This window comes from Vombatus ursinus, unplaced genomic scaffold (assembly GCF_900497805.2).
Source record: "Vombatus ursinus unplaced genomic scaffold, bare-nosed wombat genome assembly UNPS02014770.1, whole genome shotgun sequence".
NCBI lineage: Eukaryota > Metazoa > Chordata > Mammalia > Diprotodontia > Vombatidae > Vombatus > Vombatus ursinus.
The window spans coordinates 39,804,508-39,819,824 of record NW_020954548.1 but is presented as its reverse complement, the minus strand read 5'-3'; the positions used below and the strand labels follow the sequence as shown (position 1 = coordinate 39,819,824).

General features: G+C 37.3%; 1 protein-coding gene across 1 annotated transcript in view; it reads left to right on the top strand.

Annotated features, from left to right (window-relative positions):
- RAB11FIP3 (RAB11 family interacting protein 3) overlaps positions 1 to 15,317 on the top strand; it is a 169,890-nt gene that overhangs the window by 58,945 nt on the left and 95,628 nt on the right. The window lies entirely within an intron of this gene.

Genomic DNA, 15,317 nt, shown 5'->3' with positions numbered 1-15,317 from the left:
TCTAAGCCTTCCTTTCACACTAGCCTCAGTACCCTTCTTAACCACTTTTAATACTGTAGCCACTGCCAATTCATCCATACCCTTTTTGCAATACTTTGTCACCTTTCCATCTCTCTGAAGCCTCTGAAATACCCCAGACCTCTAGTTACCTTTGGTTTCATCCCTTATTCCTTTGCTCCTAGTCTTCTACTCTGGGCCTGCTTTCTGGTGTGGGCATCCACTCGCCAATTTTCTCCCTCCGATTTTGTAATCTTTCATTTATTCGGAAAGCCACCATTATGCTTGATGGTCATGTTCTGAAGATTTGAGTCAACCTGTTAATTATTTTCTTGTACCTATTAACCTGATAAGGCAGGGAATTGTTAAAGTATAAAAACATTGAACGAGATAGATTTTCCTCTTTCGTGTACACTTGTATCACTTTGCTTAATTTTAATAGTTTATGTTGATATTTACAATCAGCTTAGCTGATAAGTTCAAGAATTGGACTTGGGCCTGGAAGATGTGAGTTTGAATTCTTCGTTACTAGCTATATGAGCATACACAAATCAATTTACTCCAACCAAATGATTAAACAAATAGCAGCAAAGTCAGAGGGATGGCATGCCTTCGGGTTAGAGTCTAGATCTAGACCAACTTGAAAAAAAAGTCAGGATTTAACTTCCTTGTCTTTAAAGTGGGAATAATAATAATACTCACTGCCTAATTCATAGAATGACTATGTTGAAAGTAATTTGTGAACCTTAAAGCATTATAGAAATTTGAATTGGTTCTGATTGTAAGAGTGCTTCCTGTACCCTGCAAGCATTGAGGGCAGCATCCTAGTTGATAAAAATAGACCCCATTCAGGAACGTATCTATAGTGGCTCATAGTGATCAGAGTATTTAAGAAATTTGTCCTTTTTTTGGAAAATCCTAGTGGTAGGAGGGGGCTCCAAACAGCTTCCTGCTGGGAGCAGTATGCTTTTGAAAACTTCACCTCCGTTTTTGGTCAGCCTCGGTAAGCTTGCTATAATGGAAGGGGTGCTGGATTTGGAGTCAGAGGATTCACGTTAGAGGCTCAGCCCTGTTTATTGCCGTGTGACTTTGGGCATCCCACTTGCCCTGTTTGGTCCTCAGGTTCTTTATCTGTAAATGAGGTGGTTGGGCTAGGTAGCCTCAAAACTCCCTTCAGGTCTAGAACTGGGATCCCAAGATTGAAGAGGGTGCAGAAATGAGGGGGCCCCAGGTCCCTTGAAGAGGAAAAACAAATCTAATTTTAGATTGGCAGGTTATTTTTCTCTGTGGAAAGGTGATTGCTGTCTCCTTAACGCCAGGTCAGCCTTATGAAGACTGAAGCATGATTTATTTATTTTTATAGAGTAAACTAATAAAAGATCTGGTTTAGAAGACTTCATTTCTCAATGATGTTTTACTTAACTAGAGAGAAAATGTTTTGCAATAGGTTATAAAAGTATTTTCAAGGGGCAGCTAGGTGGCTCGGCGGATAGAGCACCGGCCCTGAAGTCAGGAGGACCTGAGTTCAAATCTGGCCTCAGACCAAACGCTTGACACTTACTAGCTGTGTGACCCTGGGCAAGTCACTTAACCCCAATTGCCTAAAAATTAAAACAAAAAAAAAGTATTTTCAGAATTTGTGTTATGATCCTCAGGAGTAGAAGAGGAACCATAAAGTCTCTTCTTAATAAAGGTGTTCTTTAGATAAAATAATCTTAGTGATTTTGATGGCAAACCCTTAGCTATCAAGTTAGAAGAATTGAATGAGCCTTTGGGTGAGGGTTTGGATTGGAAAACTTGGAAAAACTTGGAAAAAAGTCAGATATTAATGAACCCCAGAAAATCTCATATACAGGAGCATCCCAATTCTAAAAATGCCAATACGAACTCAGAATTGTACATGATTTTAATTTTTTCCCATTTACTAGTATTTTATGTTTTCCAATTACATGTAAAGGTTGTACATTATTTTTAGAGGAAGACTAATCATGAAAATATTGAAGTATAATGTAATTCCTAGCCCTCAAAATGTTTTTCAGCTGGAATGGACTGATTTAAAAAAAATACCTATGATCTTTATGGAAAAAATGAAAAACTACTTAGTCTTAATAAAATTGACTGTAGGGTAGGGAAAGGAGGGGAAAATTAATGCCACTAAATAGGGAGGTCATTGATAGAGTTCCTTTCATCTGAGGACAATAAAGTACTTCGAAAACTAGCGTTTTTAGCATACAGGGGACAGATGGTGTTTACAATATGTTATTGCAACAAACAAAAATGATTCATTTTACATTGAACTTTAAATCAATTTCATGAATAAAAGGCAAAAGATTTTTTAAAAAATCTTGGATTACTATAGCAACTTATAGAAAAACAAAAATAAACCTTGAAACTCGTAGGGTTTTTTGTGTTTTTTTTTGATACTAATAGTGCTAGGAAACAAAATGACTCTGAATATGTTACCACTAAACTTGGCCCTGACAGGGCTAATCCAGTCATTTTAACAGTCTTTATTAGTTTATTAGTTTCTAATGTATATAACCTTGTATATGACCTAAGCAATCAGATTGATTATACCACAAAAATGTGTTACATATAGACTTTTTCTGTTTTTTGTAGGGTAGGAGCTAACTACTTTACTTCTAGCAGAGTGGTTATAGGAAGGTTAGATATACTTAACATAAGAGATTATGTCCAGAAAACAGATGTTTAAAGAGAATTGAGTTAAAAATGTAATCAGTGCAGGTTGCCAACCATTAAATCAGTGTCATTGAAAAATAGTCATATTTTCAAGGTTCTCAGAGAAGGAAATTATAGACTGGCAGATTACAATATAGATTTGAGGGGAGGTAAAATGTTACAAATTATTTTAAAGGAGAGTGAGTACTTAAGTAAGTACTAGTTTTATGTTGAATCAGAATGTTCTGGCATGAGAGGTCAGTAGCAATTGCGTCTGTTATTTCATCCAGAGTCATGTGATCCTGAGTCTGGCTCCTAGTATTTTAACTTATGTTAATAAGAATCATGTTACTAAGGAGATAATTGGGAGGTAAATTAAAAAGGAAATAGCAAAAGCTATAAATGTAGAGGACCTTTCTTATAATAGTCCTTTTTTCCTTTTGTTTCTTTCTTTCTTTTTTGAAGCAAAAGTAGTACAGAGATTGAATGAAGACAAGAAAGACCCAGGGTAGCTTGAAAGAATCAAAACTATTGAACAAACTTAATCTATGTAGTAACTATTAAGTTAAAGTAATAATTTGGTGTGTTTTTAATAAAAAGGGTATGGAACATAGTGTCCATACTCTATTTCTTATTAGCCATAGGAGCTTGAACAGGTTATTAAAAAGAGAAGGAGAGGTGCTTCAGTGATGGCTGCCTTGGAAAGGTAGGCTGCATTCAAATTATGAAGGGCTTTGAATGTCAAACATAGAGGCCTGTATTTTATCCTGGAGACGATAACAGAACCACTGGAACTTTTTGAATAGGAGAGAGTAACATAGACCTGTGCTTCCTGAAGTGTCCCAGGTGGCTGCCTACCTTGCCTATCCCAGTCCCTACTCTGTTTATTTTTTAGAGGAGTTTTGAGGATGACTTTAAAATCTATTGAATTCTGATAGTATTATTCAAATTTATTCTTATCAGATGTGGTCTAATTGAACTCAGGCTCTTCTGATTGAATATCAAATATAAAGCCATATTTGCAACCCATCGAGAATGTTTATGAACATTTTGCCAGTGAAATTACATGAGAGGAGGGTGGTATAGTGGAAGGAATGAAGACTTGAAAGAAGACTTTAAATCTCAGGACAGAGCCCAATCCTAAATTATCTTCATCAAACCAGTGGCATAAGGTTATTGACTCATGATGATACCTTCTGTGTTGTGGAGTAGATTTACTCTGATGCCAATGAGTGTAGGCAGTTAATATAGTGCCAGTGAGCATAGTGTAGGTGAATGGAATGGTAGTGGGAGAATGCTGTAACTAGAGAGGAGATGAAGCAGAGAATTCCTGTCTTGTACGTGCCTATTTCCAACAATGTTCTGACATGATTTATAGAAAAGTAGAAAGCAGTTGCCATACTACTTGTTGTCTTTTAATTTCATCTATTAAATAATTAGTGACAAAAGGGCAGTCAACATAAGGGGGAAAATGAAAATGAATTGTGCATTTCCTCCTGAATAATTTTTCTGTTGTCCTATCTATCCTTCCTATTTGTGTCTTGCAGTTCTGTATGATGTGATATGCACAGAGATTTGAAAGCTGAAAATTGTTGATTGAGGTTTTTTTTGCTATGGGCACAACCTGCCTAAAGCTGTTAAGTGGATCCATAAAAAAATGACTTTAGGAGAAATGATGCTCATGAGCCAGATAGTTCCATAGGAACAGAGATGATTGGAGGAACTCTAGAGCTAACTTTGATGAAAAGTAGGGGCTAGGAGGCGTGGTGGGTAGAGTATTGGCCCTGAGTCGGGAGGACCTGAATTCAAATGTGGCCTTAGACGCTTACTAGCTTTGTGACCCTGGGTATCAGAACGGCCTGAGTGAAAGCCCAATAGCTTTAGAGGGATGGTTATGTTTCTTAATGTTGATTAGAGCAGAATTATATAGAGTATGCCTGTATTTCATTTAATTTGATACAAATATTTAAAAACAAAGCCAAGTAAAAATAAACCACTTTTTTTTCCCTTTTGCTTTTCCTGTAAGATTTTTGTTTTGCCTCTTTAATTTTGTTACAAATTCAATGTTGTACCTTTTTCCCTTCAAAGCTATAAGGTAAAAATAAATCAGAATTATATGAACAAAATTAGAAAAAAAAAACCAAACCAGAATGTACACGTAGAGTTGATGTCATTGGTACACAAAATTTGGTTGGGGAACCTTATGGTGAAAGATATCTTACCTATATGAAGAGATAATAGTGTCTTTTGGAGGATGGGGAAGATACCTTTTCATTATTTATTGTTCTCTGCATTATTTATTGCTTAAGTTATTGTTATTTAATATTTTATGTTCTTTTACTCCCTAATTTCCAGCCTTCTGGTGTCAAATTCAGTAGCTCAAATTTCAAACTTGATGTCTTGGATTGTGTTTATTGATGATTGAATTAACATCTAGTTCATGGTTTCTACTCTCTTTTCTCCCTCTGCTCTCTGTGCCTAGCTCAAATTCCACACCTTCCATGATGTCTTCTTTATTCTTCCAGCAATCACCATTCATAAGCTTTTTAAAAATTTCTATAGCACTTCCAGCCTATTACAGACATTTTGATACTTATCTTGTATGTAAGTCTTGTCTTCTGAATAATGATGCAGAAACCTGGTCATTTCCTTCAGTATTCTGCATGATCTACTCCACTCTTAACTGCCTTCCATTTGAAATTACCTTTCATTCACATTGTGTGTATTTTAAATGTGAAGTTTTTTGCATGTTGTCTCCCCTCTTAGAATGTGAACCCCTTGAAGGCAGGGACTATATGTGTTTTGTCTTTCTTTGCACTCTTTAGCACGATACCTGGTACATATTAAGTGCTTAATAAATGCTTGTTTACTGACCATTGGGAATATAAGTAGGCACTCAAAATACTTGCCGAGTAAGAATATGTAGAAATGTTTAAAAGGAACTCAATGGGTTGTTTAAAAAAAAAAAAAACAAACTCCCATAATTTTCCCTGTTTCTTGATGGTATTTTTTTAAACCAATTTTATTTATTTTTTTGTTTTATGTCACTTCATTTCTTAATGGGTCCATCTCTTTTCCCCCACCCAGAAAACCAGCCTTTATAACAAAGAATAAAAAAAGAAAGAGAAAAAAACAGTATAGCAAAACTAAAATATTAATGAAGTCTGGCAGTATGTGTACTGTTCCACCTCCCACCTCTGCAAAAAAAGGAGGAAAGTAACTATGCCTTTGCTTTGAAGTAAAGCTTTCTCCTTCTACTTTCACATGAATACTATGGAACATATATTTGGAGTTAGAAGGGCATCAATCCAACTTCCTCATTCTATAGACTAAGCAACAAGGGCCCAGAGAGATTAAATGGCTATCTCGAGACCACACAGACTTCTGGTGTAGGCTGTCGGCATGCTTGCTGATCCTAATACTGCTACTCCAATACCATGGCCGCAAGACTACCTGTGCACCTGATGTTGTAGGTAAGGGCCCTGGCTTTAGAGGGAGGTGACAGTTTCTGTTTCAGTGAGATAACAAAGAATATATAGCTGGGGGTACTAAGGCTTTCACATGAAGGTTTCTAGAAAAGGGCAAGGCCCGAGAGTGCCAAGCAAGAGAAAAAGATATGTCTCAGGATTCTAAAATCAGCTGACTGCAAAAGAGGCTAGGCTTACCAAATGAGAGGTATTTTGGACTGTCCTACAGTTCTGTGATATTCCATTTATTCTACATGAGAAGCAGGGTGCTATAATAAAACATTGGATTTAAAAATCAAAAGATCAGAAAGAGTAGAAGAGTAGTATTATGTTTGACATAGATATTTACTATCACACTGAAATTTCTTAGCTATAGGAAGGAAGTGTAGTGGAAAGTATATGGTTGTTGATGAAAGAAGGGAGAAAAAAAGAAATGTCATGGTGGGGAATATAATGTAGAATCTACATTATAGGCTCTAGACTAGAAGGGAGAAATGGATAATTAATTCCTGTTATAAATCACAAAGTTAGCATAGAAGCAGTTATGGTCAAGAACTTTGGCCACCTTGATATGTGCTAGAGATCTCTCAGCTGTTAGCTGAGCATCTGGTAAGTTTTTGACATACTCTGCTGATAATTTCATCTTTCAAAAGGTAGAGAACTAATAAAGAAAAACCAGTTGATTAAGGAAACTTGGAATGAAGTACCCATGCCATCTTAGATTTTGTAATTTATAAGGAAGGAGACACTATACATTGTTTGAATGAAATTCTAATGATGCATTTTGAGATGATTCCATTGAGGGATGGGAAAAAGGGGGCAAGTGACATCTAAAGAGATAACCATGATTACCAGAGGAACTCATTGAGCTTAGTCTTTAAAAGGACATATACAAAAACTGAAAGTGAACTAACTAAAGCTCAAAAGGTCTCATAAATTTAGAGCTAGAAGGGACCTTAGAGGTCATGCGATTTAATCATTTCATTTTATACATGAAAAAAGTGAAACCCAAGAGAGGTTTAACTTCTCCAAGGTCAAACAAGTAAGAAATAACAGGTTCAGAATTTGAACCCAGATCCTTTAGCTCCAAATCCAGTCTTCTTTCCACTGAGCATAGACTTTAGAGTTAGAAGAGACCTTTAAGGTAATTTAGTTCATTCTTCCATCCTCCCTCTTATCAGATGAATAATCCAAGAACCAGGGAGATACTATTTTCCCCAAGGTCATACAGATAGTAACAGAACCAGAATTCTGAAAGAACTTATGGACATGATTACTGAGCTATTATCAGTGATTTTTGAAAAATCATGGAGAATAAGTGATGTTATAAGATGAAATGAGTAAACATTCTGATTTTCGGAAAAGGAAAGAAGGTTGAGCCTTCAGAATTTAGGCCAGTGAACTCATTCCATTTGCTAGAACAAATTATTAAAGGGCTGGCTTCTGAGTAGTTATATTGAGCACTGTGACCTTGGACAAGTTTATTAAGAACAAGTCTTGCCAGACTAACCTCATTTCCTTTTTTCTTGCCAGGGTTACTGGATAGATAGAACAAGGAAATTCCATAGACATAGGAAATTTCAGCAGGACGTTTGACAGGTTCTCATGACTCATAGATTGGAATCCACTGCTGAGACTTAGATGGGTTTCACAAAAGAACCAGATGAGCCAGTCAATGGTGAAGGTAGTAAGACCTTTTATTTGGCACTTTTAAGCTACATGACTTAACTGAAGTCACCCAAGGGAACATGCAGGGGAAGGGGAAAATAAACAGAGAAAGGGCACTAAGACTGTATAATTATCTCCTACGGAAGAACAGTAGCTGGCCAGCACCCCAGCACCCCACACACAAATGAGACACATACACACGGGGGTCAAGACTGACCCCTCCCAAAGGGAAATAGCATGCTAATGCTGCACTGAGGCTAGGACCAGTACCTCTAAAATATGGCGTGGGAGAGAAGGGATACAACTGCAGCTGTCACTGGAAAGCCTTGGGTGTGATGTTCTACAGCTCATGGGAGAAGGAGGGAGTCCAGAGTGGTTCTGGGAGAGGCTTCTTCTAGGACTTTGCACATCTTTACTGGACACCGAGCTCTCCTCAGTGTGATGAATAGGATATTTCCATCACTCTGTGTACCAGGGCAGCTCTGAGATCAAGGCAACACAGGGACTCTGGAGAAGGAGGGCTCAGGAGGGTCTGAGTGGCTTCCCTGTTTCTGGCCTTATAGACAGGAGGCGCTCACTCATCTGGGAAGCTGGAGGTTTATGATCTGGAAGTTCTAGGCATAGAAGATTACATATATGGGAACATTCAAGAATGGGGGCAGAGATGAAGGGAAAGGGAAATCAGCACATCATGAACTAACACAAACATCTGGAGAATCATAATATCTATAGGGAATCCTTTTTGCAATCGTACTTTGTACAAGGCATATTCCATGACAATAGTAAACACCTTTGGTGATGCATGTTTCCCTATTTTATGCCTCAGTGTTCACTGAGAATTGTAAAACAAAGTTATCTCTGTGTTTCACCTATTAATGAACCTTGTGTGATCTTAACATGCAAGGGCAAACTTTGGTAGGAGAGAACCTTCATTTTGTTTTACAGAACCAAATAAGTTTTTTGTAGTAAATAATAAGCAGCGAGTTTTTATAATCTATGTGCATTGTTTTTGACTGTGAATATGTAAGCTGCTGTGGAGAAGTAATCCCCTGTGAAAGTCTGCTTCCTCTTTTCTCATATTTTCATCAAGGATACTTTAATAGGTACATAACTCATTCTTATAAAGATTTTATAGGAATTAGGAAGTAGGCATGTAGGTCAGTAATCACTGTAGTTATTGGTGTCTTTTCTGTCACTGTTAAAAAATACAGGTTAATTAACCATGATTCCCCCTATTCTTTTAGTATTTTCCCATTTCAAATTAAATTGAAAATGAAATGCTTGCATGCTTTTAAAATTTTGTTTCTTCTATAATGGATTTCCTTTGTATTTGATTGGGTTCAGGAAATTTTCCTTTATTTTCTTTAGTGTCATTTCCTTTTTAATCAATCAACAAGCATTTATTAAGGAACTACTGTGTTTTGAGAGCTGTATTAGATAGACCTTGGGGATACAAAGACAAAAAGTGAAACAATGTCTGCTTCCAAAGAGCTTATGTTCTATTGGGGAGAGATAATACGTACATAGATAAGTATACACAGAATAAATATGAAATAAATTTGGGATAATTAGGGAGGGAGGCCACCAGCAGATGAGTAGATCAGGAAGGGCTTCGTGTATATGCTGGTACTTAAGGCACATATTGAAGGAGGTGAGGAATTCTGAGGCAGAGGTGAAAAGGAGGTAGATTTGAAGGAGAGACAGGAGTCATACAAAGTCACAGAGACAGGAGATGGAGAGCCATGTGAATTTTGAAAAGGGGAGTAGCATATAATAAGGCTGGATGGATCATTGGGTCTAAACTGTGCAGGGCTTTAAAAACAAAACAGAGAAATTGATATTTTATCCTAGAGGAAATAGGGGAAGCATCGCAGTTGACTGAATAAGAAGGATTATTGTCAGATCTGACCGTAACTGCGTAAAAGGACGGATTGGAGTGGGGAGAGCCATGAAAGAGAGAGACTTCTTAGGTGGCCATTACAATATTCCAGGTGAGAGGTGAGGAGGGCCTGAACTTCAGACAGTGGCTGTGTGAATTGAGAGAAGTTTCTGGACAGTGAGAAGTGTGGAGGTAGAAATGGCAATATTTGTCCGAGGATTGGATGTGTGGAAAGAGGGAGAGGAAGGAGTTAAGCATAATGCCAAGGCTGTGAATCTAGGAGACTGAAAGAATGTTAATACACTTGACAGAAATAGGAAAGTTTAAGTGGGGACAGGGTTTGGAAGGAAAGATCAGTTCTACTTTTGACACTTGGAATTTGAGGTATCTCCAGTCTAACTGGAGTTCTGGAGAGACTAGGACTTAATATATACATCTCTGAGTCATTTGCATATACATGATCATTAAACCCATTGGAGCTGATAAGGTCATAAGAGAGAGTTTAGATAAAGAAGAGAAGTAAAAATCTCTGTAGTTGATGTGGGAAAGACATGGTTCTGCTTATAGATGATGAGATTAGATCACTTGCAGAAACACTTGCTGACCTTTGTCCAGGATCATAGATTTAGAGGTGCATGAGACCTCAGAATCCACTTAGCCTAATTCCTTCACTTTACAGGTGAGGAAACAAAGAAGCCAGACAAAGCCAAGTGACTTGCCCAAGGTCACTCAAGCACCAGGTTCTCTAACTCCAGAGTCAATCCTCTTTCTGCTACAACCACCCTACTTCTTGTTTGATTGATAGCTTTGTGTATAAATGATCTTGGGATTATATGATGTATTTGGCTCTTAGGATAAGCTTTCTCCAGGCTTATTTTCCCTTCTACTTGTTTTCACTGTTTTATGAGATGGTATTACTTAAAATTTCTGGTCTACGATAGATTTAGCCCAGATTCAGACCTATCAGGTGCCTGTACTCCAGCTTGTACCTCCAGCCTGGCACTCCCGGTTCTTTCCTGCCCTAGGACCACAGGCTTTCATCACATCTAGCATGGATTCATACCTACCACACTACTCCCCAGCCATTTTCATGGGATGCTGCTCCTGTGCATAATCTTATCTTGTCTACTTTTCCTGACTTCCCATACCCAGTTTCCAATTTGAGCCTTAAAAACAATAATGAAATCAAAATTACCAAAACATTCCTTCCTTCCTTCCTGGGCTACTCTGTGGAGGTTAGGCCTTCCCCCTTGTAAACTCCTTGAGGGCAGGGACTTTGTTTACTTGTATTAGTATCCCTAATACTTAGCACAGTGCCTGGCACATAGTATATACTTCATAAATGCTTTTTCATTCATTCATCCACCTTCATAATGTTTTGCAGACAAGATTATACTCTAAATGGGTAAGGTAGGGCAGCTAGCTTTCCGTTGCTCTGTTCCACTGCTTGGCAAGGATAACAAATTGTTTTTTGTTTGTTTGTTTGTTTTTTGCTGATATGGTTTTTAAGTTCTTTTGGCCTCTTACTTCGGTGGTTATTTAAGATAAATTAAATTTCTGAAGGAAATCCTCAGTCTTCTTGATTTCTCTGCAGCCTTTGACACTGTTGATCTCTCTTTCCTCCTTGATATTCTCTTTTCTCTAGGTTTTTGGGACACAATTCTCTCCTGATTTTCTTGCTGCCTATATGACCACTCCTTTCCTTTGCTAGATCTTCTTCCAAATAACATTCTCTAACCATAGGGGTCCCTTAAGATTCTGTTCTGGATCGTCTTCTTTTCTCCCTCTATACTACTACAATTAGTGATCTCAGCAGCGCCCATGAATTTAATTACCATCTTTATGTTAAGGACTCTGAAATCTACCTTTCCTACCCCAGTGTCTCCGCTGACCTCCAATCTTGCATTTCCAACTGCCTTTCAGACATCTTGAAGTGGTTGTCTTGTAGACATCTTAAACTCTTTATGCCCAAAACACAACTCACTATCTTTCCTTCTAAATCCTCACTCCCTCTTGTTGTTGTCGGTCGTGTCCAACTATTTGTGATCCTATTTGTGATTTTCTTGGCAAAGATACTAGAGTTGTTAGGCATTTCCTTCTCCAGCTCATTTTATAGATGAGTAACTGAGGCAAACAGGGTTAAATGACATTGCCCAGCTGGGGTCACATAGCTAGTAAGTATCAGGTGTCTGAGGCCAGATTTGAACCGCCTTCAAGGCCAGTGATCTATCTCCTGCACCACCTAGCTGTCCTTTAGCATTCTGTCTATGCCACCTAGCTGTCTCTGCCCGCTCCGACCTTCCCTATTACTACAAAGGACAACAGCCTCCTCCCTTTCCCTCAGGTTTGCAACTTAGGAGTCACCTTAGATTGCTCACCATCTCTCACCCCCTCCACATCCAAGCATTTGCCAAGGCCTGTCGATTTCATTTTTGTAACAACTCTCAAATGAGGCCTCTTCTCTCTGACACTATCACCACTCTGGTGCAGGCCCTCATCATCTCATGCCTATACTATTTCAGTAGCCTGCTGGTGGGTCTGCCTGCCTCAAGTTCCTCCCCATTATAATCCATTCTTCATTCAGCAACTAAAGTGATTTTCCTAAAATGCAAGTTTGATCATGTCACCCCCTCCCCCCTCCTCAGTAAACTCCAGTAGATTCCTGTTGCCTCCAGGAGCAAATACAAAATGCTGTGTATGACATTCAAAGCCCTTCATAATCTGGTCCTCTCTTACTTTCCAGTCTTCTTACATCTTACAATGCAACATGTAGTCTTTGATCCAGAGATACTGGCCTCCTTGCTGTTCCTGGACCAAGACACTTTATCTCTCAGCTGCAGGCATTCTCTGGCTATTCCCCATGCCTGGAATGCTCTCCCTTCTCCACCCCAACTCCTGACCTCATTGACTTTATTCAGGTCCCAACTAAAATTCTACCTCCTACAGGAAGCCTTGACCAACCCCTCTAATTCCAGTGCTTTCTCTCTGTTAATTATTTCCTGTTTATCCTGTATATAGCTTGCTTTGTTTATATTTGCATATTGTCTCCCTCATTAAATTTTAAACTCCTTGAAGGTAGGAACTGTCTTTTGCCTTTTTTTGTATCCTTAGTGCTTAGTACAGTGCCTGGCACATAGTAGGCACTTAATATATGTTTATTGAATTGAATTATCCATTTCCCATTTTTCAGGATTACTAGTTTATTTTAAATAAATAAAATTTCAGCTAAAGCACACAAGAATTTGGAACTTAAAAATTTATATTAGAAATCTAAAAAAAAAAGTCAGTGAGCTTTCCACTCCGTTTCTATGTACATAGTAAGCATTTAATAAATATTTGTGATTGATCTGAAAAAGAAGCACACAGGGTTTTTTTATCTGCATTTCTTCTAAATTGATGTTAATTTTTATTCTTGCTTAACAAATTAATGATCTGATTGCACAAAGATGACTATTTCAGAAACTATTCTCATGTCAAAAAAACAGGCATTTTCTTTTGGCTAAGATATAATCAATTTTTATGAACAAGCAGTTTTTAAAAGAAAAATACAAACTGTCAACAAACTTATGAAACAAATTTCCAAATAACAAAGACTAAGAGAAATGCAAATTAAAACAACTTTAGGTTTTACCTCATTCACATTTAATATTGAAAGAAGGAAATAATCTGTTGGTAGAGTTGTGGAAAGTTGGGCATTGTAGAGCTATGAATTAGTTGGTCTAACTATTTTGGGGGAAAAATTAGTATTATTTGAGAAAAGTTACTAAACTGTTTATACCCTTTGACCTGGTGATCCCACTACTTGATATGTACCCTAAGGAGGTCAGAGACAAAAAAAGGTCAATATATATGAAAATATTCATAATAGCAGTTTGTGGCAACAATAAAAAATGGATAAAAGTGTGTTTCTATTGATTGGTGAATGGCTAAATGAACTGTGGCATATGAATGAAGTAGAATATTATTGTAACATATAAATTACTGATGAATTCAGAGAAATATGAGATTTGTATGAACCTATGCAGAATGGAGATAGTAAAACTAAGAGAACACTTTACATAATAAGATACATAAGGTAGATAAAAACAGTGCTACAAGATGTCAGAATTCAGATTAAATATTGGTTCCGAAGGACTAATAATGAAATACGCTTCTCTCCTCTCAGCAAAAAGTTGGTGAATTATGGATGTCAGAGGCATTTGCTGTGATGTTTTGTTTCATGTAGCTGTTTTTCTTACGAGATTTCAATGGAAAGTTGATTATTAGGAAGTAACAATAATATGAAAACCAAAAGCATCAATTAAGCATTTTCTTTTAAAGAAAATCACTCTCATATTTATGACTTTATTTAATATTTGCTATGACTGATATTTATTAACTTACTTCTTGAAGAAAATATTCATAACATGTAGATATGAGGCTTCTGAATAATTTACTAGCCTCTGGCTCTTTGATTTCTTAATCTTGAATCATTTTTTTAAAATAGTATTTTGTTTTTTCACTAATTACATATAAAAACAATTTTTAACATGTGTTTAAAAATTTTTAAAAAAATTTTTGAGTTTCAAATTCTCTCCCTCTCTCCCTTCCCCTCTCCCTGAGATGGTAAACAATTTGATATAAGTTATATATGTGCAATCATGTAAAACAATTCCATATTAGTCATTTTGTGGAAGAAAACATAAAGGCAGGAGGCAAGCAAGTATGCATGCATGCTTTGGTCTGCATTCAGACTCCATCAGTTCTTTCTCTGGAGGCGGATAGCATTTTTCATCATGAATCCTTTTGGATTGTCTTGGATCATTGTATTGCTAGGAATATGTAAGTCATTCACAATTACTCATCATACAATATTGCTGTTATTGTGTACAGTATTCACCTGATTCTGCTCACTTAACTTTGCATCAGTTTGTATAAATCCTTCCAGGCTTTTGAAACCATCCTGCTTGTCATTTCTTTTTTTTTTTTTAATTTCAAAAAATTTATTTATTTATTTTTAGTTTTCAACATTCACTTCCACAAGATTTTGAGTTCCAAATTTTCTCCCCTTCTCTCCTCTCTCCCCACTCCAAGATGTCCTGCATTCTGATTACCCCTTCCCCCAATCTGCCCTCCCTTCTATCACCCCCCCCCTACTCTTATCCCCTTCTATTTTCCTGTAGGGTAAGATAGATTTCTATACCCCATTGCCTGTGTATCTTATTTCCCAGTTACATGTTTTGTTTTGCTTTGTTTTTTAGGCAATTGGGGTTAAGTGACTTGCCCAGAGTCACACAGCTAGTTAGTATCAAGTGTTTGGTCTGCGGCTGTATTTGAACTCAGGTCCTCATGACTTCAGGGCTGGTGTTCTATCCACTGCGCCACTTAGCTGCTCCCCCCCAGTTACATGTAAAAACCATTTTTAACATTTGTTTTTGAAACTTTGAGTTATAAATTCTCTCCTTTCCTCCCTCCTTACTCCACTCATTGAGAAGGCAAGCAATTCAATATAGGTTATACATGTGTAGTCGTGCAAAACACTACCGTAATAGTCATGTTGTGAAAGACTTTTCCTTTCATTTCTTTTCATCCTATCCCGCCCCCCGTTTATTCTGTTCTCTCTTTTGACCCTGTCCCTCCTCAAAAGT